The sequence below is a fragment of the Hevea brasiliensis genome, chromosome 14, assembly GCF_030052815.1.
Source record: "Hevea brasiliensis isolate MT/VB/25A 57/8 chromosome 14, ASM3005281v1, whole genome shotgun sequence".
Classification (NCBI taxonomy): Eukaryota; Viridiplantae; Streptophyta; class Magnoliopsida; order Malpighiales; family Euphorbiaceae; genus Hevea; species Hevea brasiliensis.
Genome location: NC_079506.1, coordinates 69210032 through 69220799, shown reverse-complemented (window position 1 = coordinate 69220799; position 10768 = coordinate 69210032). Strand labels below are relative to the sequence as shown.

Sequence of the window (10768 nt, the reverse complement as noted above, 5' to 3'; positions counted from 1 at the left end):
GTGAGGTGATTGACTTCCTTGCATTTACTCTTCGACCATTGAAAGTATTATATATACAAGGCAACATTATAATCAATTAAAGATATTACTTTTCTACATTTTTTTTAAATTTTGACACTGTGAATTTTAGATTAAAAGTATAAATTTAATAAAATTTTTAAAAATTTATAATAAAAAATTTATCAAATTAAATTGTTATAAAATTTTAATTTTTATATAGGCAAAAAGTAGTTATTAAATATCTAAATATAAGAGATAGTTAAATAAATATAAGTGATGTATTAATCATAACGTATATTAAAAAAATTACATGATTGTTTCCCAATAAATTACAATATTCAATAAAAACTTGAAAAATTTGATAATGGGGTTTTAATAATTTATAGAAATAAAAATAAAAGTAACACAATTTTAAAATATTTTATAAATAGTTATTGAATATTAAGGAATTTCTCTGCACATTTTTCTTTTGTTCTTCTCTTTTTCTTATTTACATTGATTAATTAATATATTCATTGTACAAATGAAGTTCATATCTTGTAAAATTCATTGAGCTAATGTAAACATGTTCTGCTCTGTTTGTTTCTTGGTTCTTCAATGGCTGAACTTTTTTCTTTTGCTCTTCTTCTCTTTTCTTATTTATATTAATTATGCTTGCTTAAGGTCAAAAGTGTGTAAAATACAAAGTCCTACAAAGCTATACTTTTTTTTCTCATAAATATAAATTATTATTTAGTATCTCAATTATATCAAAATTAACGACTTAATCCTTGTACTTTTAAAAATACATGATTTAGACCCTTACATTTGATTTCATCAATTATTTGGTCCTTAAAATACATTATTCGTATTTTTAAAATTTTAATATTAACTCTATTATTATTGTTATTAATTTTTTTTTCAGTCTTAATGAATTCTTATAAAATTTTTATGACATTTTGTCACACCTTATGATATGGATTCAAATGATATAAACATTGGGGCGTCCTCTACTTACGACGTGCTACATCGGAGCCTGGGTGTAGTGAGAAATATGCAAGGGTGTAGGGCATTCATCGAAAGTGACGCGCCATGCCGGCGCCTAGGTGTGGTGTTAAATGAGCAAGTGTTCCCACATCATGGAAGGTGTGTGGGTAAAGAAGTTAGTTCATATGACAGATAGTAGAAAAAATAGTAGAACATAATACAAGATAGATATAGAAAACAATAGAAGATATCATAGAAGGAGACCAATTAGGAAGGAACAGGATAGGAGGAGGAACAGGGTTGGTACTGAACAGGGTTGGTACTTGGAATATTGAATCACTTACAAGAAAATTAATGGAGCTTGTGGATACCTTAGAAAGGAGAAAGGTGAATATTGTTTGCATTTAGGAGACTAAATGGGTAAGAGAGAAAAGCAAAGAAGTAGGTAATTCAGGATACAAACTGTAGTTTGCTGGAAAGGAGAGAAACAAGAACGGAGTGGGCATAATCATAGACAGGACATTGAAAGATGCTGTAATAGCTGTGAAAAAAGTAGGAGATAGAATTATACTAGTAAAACTAGTACTAGAAGGAGAAACAATAAATGTAGTTAGTGCTTATGCCCCACAAATAGGACTAGATAGTGAGAGTAAACAAATGTTTTGGGAATATATGGATGATTTAGTGCAAAGCATACCGAATGAAGAGAATATTTTCATTGGTGGAGATTTGAATAGATATGTAGGAAGTGATAGGCAAGGTTATGAGAATATTCATGGAGGTTTTGGTTTTGGCAGTCGAAATGAGGAGGGAAAAAGCATCCTGGATTTTGCTATGGTATACAACCTAATACTAACAAATACCTACTTTATAAAAAGATAGTCACATTTAGTGACTTTCAAAAGTGGGCAACATAGAAGCCAAATCGACTTCCTCTTAACCAGGAAGACAAATAGAGCTCTATGCAAGGATTGCAAGGTCATTCCAGGAGAGGCTTTAATAAGTCAACATTGGTTAGTGGTCTTAGATGCCAAATTTAGGAACAATTCAAGTAAGATAAGAAGAAATAGTGTAGCTCGAATAAAGTGGTGAGAGTTCAAAGGAGTAAAGCAAGTGAAGTTCAAAACTAAGCTTCTCAAGTCCGAAGCATGGAAGCTGGATATGGAGACCAATGATATGTGGATACAGATGGCATCAAAGATTAGAGAAGTAGCTAGAAAAGTACTTGAAGAGTCTAAAGGACATGGATTACCCTCAAAAGAGAGATGGTGGTGGAATGAGGAAGTACAAAACAAAAAGCAGTGAAGAGAAAAAGGGAATGGTATAAGAAATTACCTAAATGTGATAATAATGAGGCATATGAACAGTACAAGATAGCAAGGAAAGAGGCAAAAAAGGCAGTTAGTCAAGCAAGAGCACAGGCCTTTGAAAAGTTATTTGAGAAACTTGAAACTAAAGAAGGGAAGAAAGATATTTATAGATTAGCAAGGAGGAGAGAAAGGAAATGTCAATATTTCAATCAAGTTAGGTGCATTAAGAGTAAAGAAGAGAAAGTGTTGGTGAAAGATGAGGATATTAAAGAAAGATGAAGAAATTTTTTTAATGATCTCTTTAATAATAGTCAAAATGGTAATAGCATGAATATAGACTATAGAACAATAGAAAAAAAATGTAAATTATACTAGAAAGATTAGATCTTTAGAAGTAAAAGAAGCACTTAAGAGAATGAAAGTGAGTAAAGCCTATGGACCCGATGGAATACCAATTGAAGTGTGAAAGTGTTTGAGAGATATGAGAGTGGCATGGTTAACTAAATTATTTAATAAGATTCTAAACTCAAAGAAAATGCCTGATGAATGGAGAATGAGAATTTTAGTACCTATTTTTAAAAATAAGGAAGACATACAGAGTTGCTCAAACTATAGAGGAATTAAACTCATGAGCCACACTATGAAGTTGTGGGAGAGAGTTATGGAGCATCGACTACGTCATGATACTTCTATCTCTCTTAATCAATTTGGCTTCATGCCCGGTCGTTCAACTATGGAAGTGAACTTTCTCATTAGAAGCTTGATGGAAAAATATAGAGATGTGAAGAAAGATCTACACATGGTTTTTATTGATTTGGAGAAGGCTTATGATAGTGTTCCAAGAGATGTTTTATGGAAAGTGTTAGAATAAAAGAGGGTATCTATTAGGTACATACAAGTATTGAAAGATATATATGAAGGAGCAACTACTATTGTGGGCACAGTGGGAGGGGACACAAGAGATTTTTCGATCTCAGTTAGATTACACCAAGGATCAGCTATAAGCCCTTACCTTTTTACATTAGTTTTAGATGAATTGATGAAATATATACAAGAGAGTATTCCTTAGTGCATAATGTTTGTGGATGATATTGTTCTAATAGATGAGACGCGAGAAGGAGTCAATAGAAAGCTAGAGCTTTGGAGAAGTACTCTAGAGTCAAAGGGCTTTAAGTTAAGTAGAACGAAGACAGAATACATGCATTGCAAGTACAGTGAATGCTAAACTAGTGATAGGGAAGGAGTTAGTTTGGATAGAGTGGTACTGTCCCAAAGTAATCACTTTAAATATCTTGGCTCAATCATTCAAGTAGATGAGGGATGTGAGGAGGATGTTAGTCATAGGATTAAACCCGGATGGTTGAAGTGGAGACGTGCCACGGGAGTTTTATGTGATCGCAAGATTCTCAATGAGTTGAAAGAAAAATTTTACCGTACAGCCATACGACCGACCATGTTATATGGTAGTGAGTGTTGGGCACTGAAGGAGTCGTATGCGTCTAAGATAAGAATTGCAGATATGAGAATGTTAAGGTAGATGAGTGACCATACTAGATTAGATAAAGTCCGTAATGAGAGTATTAGAAAAAAGGTAGGAGTGGTGCCAATTGAGGATAAGTTGAAAGAAGGGAGATTGAAGTGGTTTAGTAATGTGAAGCATAGACATACGAAGGCTCAAGTTAGACAAGTATAGCACATTAGGTTAGAGGATAAAAAGAAAAAAAGGGGTAGACTTAAATTTACTTGGAGGAGAGCAGTACAACATGACCTAGAAGCATTACACATTTCTGAGGATTTAATCTAAAATTGTTTAAAATAGAGAAAGTGAATCCATATAGTCGACCCCAAATTTTTTGATAAAGGCTCAGTTGAGTTGAGTTATAGAGATATAAAATTTAAAATGAATTTATAAATAAAATTTACAAAATTTTATAAAAATTTATTTGTTTTAAATAATTGCAGAAATTATTATTATTATTTTGTTTTCCAGTAAATTTTGGAGTCTGATTTGTCTATGGTTTCCTAGTGAAATTTGGAGTCAGATCATTACTTATTGTTTTGCAAGTCCATCAGACTTCTATCGCTAAAGATTTATATTATATAGCCAAGAAAACATACAAGTTCTTTGTTCTTCCAGTATATCAATTCACTGTTCTTTGTTCTTTGTTTTTCATCAAGATATATAGAATGGATATAGATGATTTTCGATGGATTCTGGAGATTACGGGTGTTGACGTCTTGACTTTTATTGACACTGCGATATTGGTGGCTTCGTTGGATTTCGGCGCTAACTTGAAGCAGCGGAGAGATAAGATAGTTGAAATGCCATACGCATTGAGCTCGTCTGGCCGATGTAGGAATATGGGCAGGATTAGTGATGGGCATGAAATGAAAGAAAACAGAAATGAAGCAAAAGGCGGAGATGGATGTGGAAGTGGGTCGATTTATGGAGATGAACATTAAGAAAACGATGATGAATTGGATCCATTTGCAGGATTGTTCGACGATGAGCAGAAGAAGATTTTAGAGATTATACAACATCTTGAAGACCCCGATCAGTCTCAAGATTCTCTGGTTGATTTGCTTCAAACTTTAGCAGATATGGATATGACATTCGAGGCACTCAAGGACACTGGTATTGAAACACATGCCAGTAGTTTGAGAAAGCATTCATCCAATGATGTTCGGAGATTAGTGAAGCAACTTGTCAGGAAATGGAGAGAAATTGTGGATGAATGGTGGAGGCTAAATCGTCAAGAAGAGCAAGCATACTCTACTCTAACGGCTGATGGGAACTTCCCACAGCAAAAAATTTCCCAAAACCAGGTTCCTGATATTGCATACTCTCCAAATCCTCGCAAAGGGAGTTCTGGTTCAGACAAGAAAACTTGTGAACCAGAAGGAAAGCCAAAACCGGTTCCTCGAAAAGAAGCTCCACCTAGACCTACCCAACAATCAGTTTCTGTTTCTCACAATGTGCAGAGACAGAGAGAGCAGCAGCAGCAAAGAAAGGGAGAAGCTGATTATGAGAGGCTGGCCTCCGCAAGGAAGAGGCTTCAAGAGAATTACAAAAAAGCCTTAAATGCCAAGAAGCAAAGAACAATTCAAGTGATAGACATACATTAGATTCCAAAACCCAAGAATTCCTTTTTTCCAAAGAACAAAGGTGGTGGTTCTCAGGGGAGGCACAACTGATTTTGACAGAAGAGTCTGTAACAGGTTCTGCTTATTCAGATCTTTTATATGCAATGCCCTTAAAGATGGCTTATATAATTAGGTTGTGGATGATGTGTTACTTTTGTGAGTTGGGTCATTTTTTTAAAAGAAAATCATATTTGTGAATATGAAATTATTGCATTTTATGATAATTTGATTGTTTTCCAATTTGATCATTTAACATATATGCCCTGAATTTTGCATATTAAAGTTTTTAAATTCTGGACATTTGCATGTTAACTTCTGGAGATAGTTCATGGTTGCATGCTTACTTGCAAATTGCAATGAGAATTTGAGAGGTTGGTCTTATGTAATTCTTGAAAATTTGCAAAGAATGTATCAAATGAAATTGAAAAATCAGCAATATAATTCAATTTGGTTCATAAAAAAATTTCATTTCAATTATATATTGAAGCTGATGCACAGAATTACAAAGGACACAACTTTTACTAAAACTAGTTCGTACACTCTAGAATTTAGAGGAATAAATTGTTTTATGTAAGCATAAGTTGAGACTGTATGGTAGTTTAACCATCATAGAAGCAAAAAGTATTCCACTTTTGTAGAGGAAAAGAAAAGATTTTATGGTAATTTGCAAGAGGCTTGCATGTTCATTTCATACTTGTCCTTTATTTTCTTCAGCCTGTGCAGAATGTTGATCCTCATTTCACAAGCCAAACGCATGACAGATGATACACATTAGCTGCGAGATCACTCTCATTTATGTTTGGAATCCATCATCTCACCTGCAATGAGTCTAACACCCAATCTTTCAAGCACATTTCTCCTCTGGGCTTCTTCCTTGTAAATGTTTCCATCAACATGATTCCATAAGACACTATTCCCTGTGATCCATACTCTGCATATAACATAAAAAATGTAGAGGAATCATGAAAATCAAAACATAATTGTAGTGAAGATATTCCAAAGAAGGAACAACATCTACTAAGATGTTTAACCTCTGTAGCATATCCAAGCAATAGGAATTAGAGTACAAAAATGCCTCAAGGTTTCCATTGGGCATGAACTCCATCACCAATGCTTTGAAGTCAACATTGGCACAGCTGCTGATAATTTTGATAAGATTTCTGTGACGAATGCTTCAAAGAACTTCACATTCTGCGTCAAAACTAGTTGCAAATTGAATACCTTTACTGCAACAGCCATACCAAGCATCCCTCTATATACAGAAGTAGGTTACTTCCGTCTAATCCATTTGTAGTCTGCATGAGTTCCTGGTATGAAAACCTCCTATTTGTTGCCATATGTAGCAAATCAGGTTCAGTAGAGACAGGACTGTTCTCCTTTTTTCTTTGCCGCCTTGCCAGGACACATACAAGGGCTAGTAGCAATATTGCTGAAGCTGTAGCTGGTAAAACATATTTCAGAAATCTTATTGAAGCCTAGCTGAGAGGCTCTGCAGAGTCCAAGATTGTGCATAAAAGATTGAGCTGTGAAGTTTGTAAATGGTCCTCTGCAAGAAATTTCTCCTTCTGGTCTGTTGAAAGACACGTTCAAGTACTTGAAATATGCTAGGGCTTCCAGACACTTGGGAATCACAGCAGAGAGTATGTTATTGGAGAGATCCAGGTGCTCCCAATTGAAACTGGTATAGGTCCTTGCAAGTTATTATGTGCCAAAGAGAGATAAATTATCAACTGTTGGAGAGCACCGATCTCACTAGGAATAATACCACCAAAGAAATGATTCTTTGACAAGTCCATTTGATAGATGACGTCTAAATTTCCAATTCAGATGGCAGCTTTCCATCTAGTGAATTTGATGACAAGTTAAAAACCAATATGTCCTCCTTAAGGGTATACTTGAATTTAAATTATTGCTATCAAGCTGTTAGAGAGGTAAGATTCCCAAAGCAACTTGGTGTTGACCCTAAAAGTCTGTTTCTGCTCATTCTTAACTCACCCAGATTGCTCAGATGACATAGATCATTTGGAATGGAGCCATATTGCCACTAAGATAACAAATTTTAGACAAAATATTGAAAGGAATTCTCTTTGCTAATTTAGAGTAGAGAGCAATTTCCACCGAACCCAAACTTGGCGAATTATCTAGCAGTTTACAATCAGTCGTTTTGGTTTCGAATCAAAATACCAAAGTATGGGATTCATCGATTTGACCTATTACTAGCAGCAGCTTCCGCAGAATCAAATCCAGATGGTATTCAATTATCACCATCAAAATACAAAATCATTCTATACATACAGGAAATCCAAAGAAGCAAAGGCAAATTTACATTTTGCAATAAGCGGGCCAAAAGAAGGGTGAATAATTTCAGTAATGAATACTAATTTCAGCAAATCAAGGTGAAGAAGAAGAAATCATACAGACTTTCTACAAACCCAGATTTCAATTGCAAGGACATGAAGTTTGCACCATTTGTTGTTGAATAGACTCAGGGGGTATTGTTGCCATAGACGTCGGCATCCTTTGGTCATCTGATAGCTATGTCAAATCAACCAAAAATCTAGACCTCCGCTTCTATTAGAACGAGTGGGTTTGGTAACGGTTGACCTCTCTCTCTCTCTCTCTCTCTCTCTCTCTCTCTCTCAGAAAATCACTTTTTTTTATCTCTCTCCTTCTGTCTCTCTCCCTCCAAAGGGTATGTTTGATATTGTTTTGAAGAAAATCCCTTTTTTTTTTCTCTCTCTCTCTCTTTCTGTCTCTCTCCCTTTTCTAAAGGATATGTTTGATATTGTCTCGAAGAAAATCACATTTTTTAAATGTGTTTGGTAGAGAATATTAAAAATTCATTAAAATTAAATTTGATATGTTTGGTAGAGAATATATATATTCTAAAAATGTTCTTTTGGTCTAGAGGCTCAATACTAACCAATTCTATCTATTCTTCTAATTGTCTTCGATCTTGTTGTTACGGTTTAGATCCTAACACCACATTAATAGTTTTTTTTTTCTTAATTGAGATTAGGAATATGTTAGTATGATTTTTGAATATTTTTCATTTGTTCTTCCTCTCTTTTCTCATTTACATTGATTAATAAGCACTAAAGCTATGCTTTCTTAAGTTCAAAAGAGTATGAAGTTTGCACCATTTGTTGTTGAATAGACTCAGGGGGTATTGTTGCCATAGACGTCGGCATCCTTTGGTCATCTGATAGCTATGTCAAATCAACCAAAAATCTAGACCTCCGCTTCTATTAGAACGAGTGGGTTTGGTAATGGTTGACCTCTCTCTCTCTCTCTCTCTCTCTCTCTCTCTCGAAGAAAATCACTTTTTTTTATCTCTCTCCTTCTGTCTCTCTCCCTCCAAAGGGTATGTTTGATATTGTTTTGAAGAAAATCCCTTTTTTTTTTCTCTCTCTCTTTCTGTCTCTCTCCCTCTAAAGGATATGTTTGATATTGTCTCGAAGAAAATCACATTTTTTAAATGTGTTTGGTAGAGAATATTAAAAATTCATTAAAATTAAATTTGATATGTTTGGTAGAGAATATATATATTCTGAAAATGTTCTTTTGGTCTAGAGGCTCAATACCAACCAATTCTACCTATTCTTCTAATTGTCTTCGATCTTGTTGTTACGGTTTAGATCCTAACACCACATTAATAGTTTTTTTTTTCTTAATTGAGATTAGGAATATGTTAGTATGATTTTTGAATATTTTTCATTTGTTCTTCCTCTCTTTTCTCATTTACATTGATTAATAAGCACTAAAGCTATGCTTTCTTAAGTTCAAAAGAGTATATAGTACACTGGCCTATAAGACTATAACTATTTTCCTTTTTCCTTTTTTAAATTCACATTTTTATAAAGAAAAAATTATTATTTAGTCCTTATATTATAGTAAAATTAATGATTTAGTCCTTATATTTTGAAAAACATATTAATTAGTTTATAAGTTTTGATTTCGTCGTATACTTTCCTTTCTCTGTCTATTTTGTTCAAACTTTTGCATTAATGGTAAACACTTTCATTCTTGAGTTGTTACCATTATAACCATTTTTATCCCTGAGTTTCTTTTTTTTTTTTTTATCATTATTAATGCTTTTGTCCTTCCTTGACTACCTTTTAGTTCCTTGACAGATAGTTAAATTGATAAAAATGAAAAGAATGACCACATAGTTGATGGAATCAAATGTGAGGGAGTAAATTATGTATATTTTAAAATAAAAGGATCAAGTCATTAATTATGACATAATTGCGGGGCTAAACAATAATTTACCCTTCACATATCGATGACTATTGGTTTTTTGCCATTTTATTCACAATTCTCTTTCATCCGCATGAAAAATTATTACTTTTAAGAAAAATTATTATTTAAACCTTTTAATTTAATAAAATAACTACTTGAACTTTCAACTTTAAAAAAGATATTAGTTTGTCCCTATATTTTTGTACTATTTACTCTTTAGTCTCTTTGTTCAGTTTAATTCAAGTATTTTGTTAGTCAATATATAATATATTAATTCTAAATTTGAAAATTTGTATAATTATTTTTGATATAGTTAATTTACGCTTTAATTTTTTATATAATTTGTTTAATAATTTTCTTATTCATCCATTCTTGAACATTTTTTTGAAATATGTTTGAATCCAAGTAAAGTTTCAATCAAAGGAAGAAACTCCATTGAGACACAATAGCTTTATACTAATCTATTTTATTGGCTTATTCATATCTGCTCAAGCACAGACCGTTGAAGTTAACTTTTGAGATGGTGAATCTTACAATCCAATTATAGGCATAACATATTGTACATTCAATTGAATATAAAATTTTATAAAAAGCCATTATCAAATGGAGTCAGTGTTGTCTGGTTCTCTCCATGGTATTCGTCTTTGTAGGGGAGCTCCCCAAGTGTCTCATTCACTTTTTGTCGATGATTGCATTCTACTTTTGGTGGGCTACACTCAATGAAGTAAGTGCAATTTCTCAAGTACTACAGAGGTATGAACAGTTTTCAGGTTAGAAAGTGAATTTATGAAAGTCACAGGTGTCTTTTAGTTCAACTGTAGAGAAATCTGGTTAGTTGAGCTTGACTGCTACTCTAGGAGTGAAAAGGGTTACACATCATACTTTGTATCTAGACATACCAACTGTAGTGGGAAGGTCTAAACAAGCTCTTTTTCAACAAATTAAGGAGAGAATTTGGAATAAACTCCAAGGGTGAAGGAAAATTTTTTATCAGGAGCAGGGTAGGAATTATTCATAAAAACTGTTATTTAGGCTATCCTATTGTACATGATGCAGTGCTTTCTTTTACCATCCTCCTTTTGCCATAAAATCCAAGCTACTATCAG

General features: G+C 33.4%; 1 long non-coding RNA gene and 1 pseudogene across 1 annotated transcript; one reads left to right on the top strand and one right to left on the bottom strand.

Annotated features, from left to right (window-relative positions):
- The first annotated feature begins 4463 nt into the window (after positions 1–4463).
- On the top strand, positions 4464–5450 carry LOC110672054 (probable mediator of RNA polymerase II transcription subunit 26c; annotated as a pseudogene).
- A 416-nt stretch (positions 5451–5866) lies between these two features.
- Positions 5867–8178, bottom strand: LOC110663692 (uncharacterized). The gene is made up of 2 exons (XR_002496580.2): positions 6452–8178; positions 5867–6351 (listed from the first exon to the last, which is right to left on the bottom strand). It is a non-coding gene; the product is annotated as an uncharacterized LOC110663692 (long non-coding RNA).
- Positions 8179–10768: the final 2590 nt, after the last annotated feature.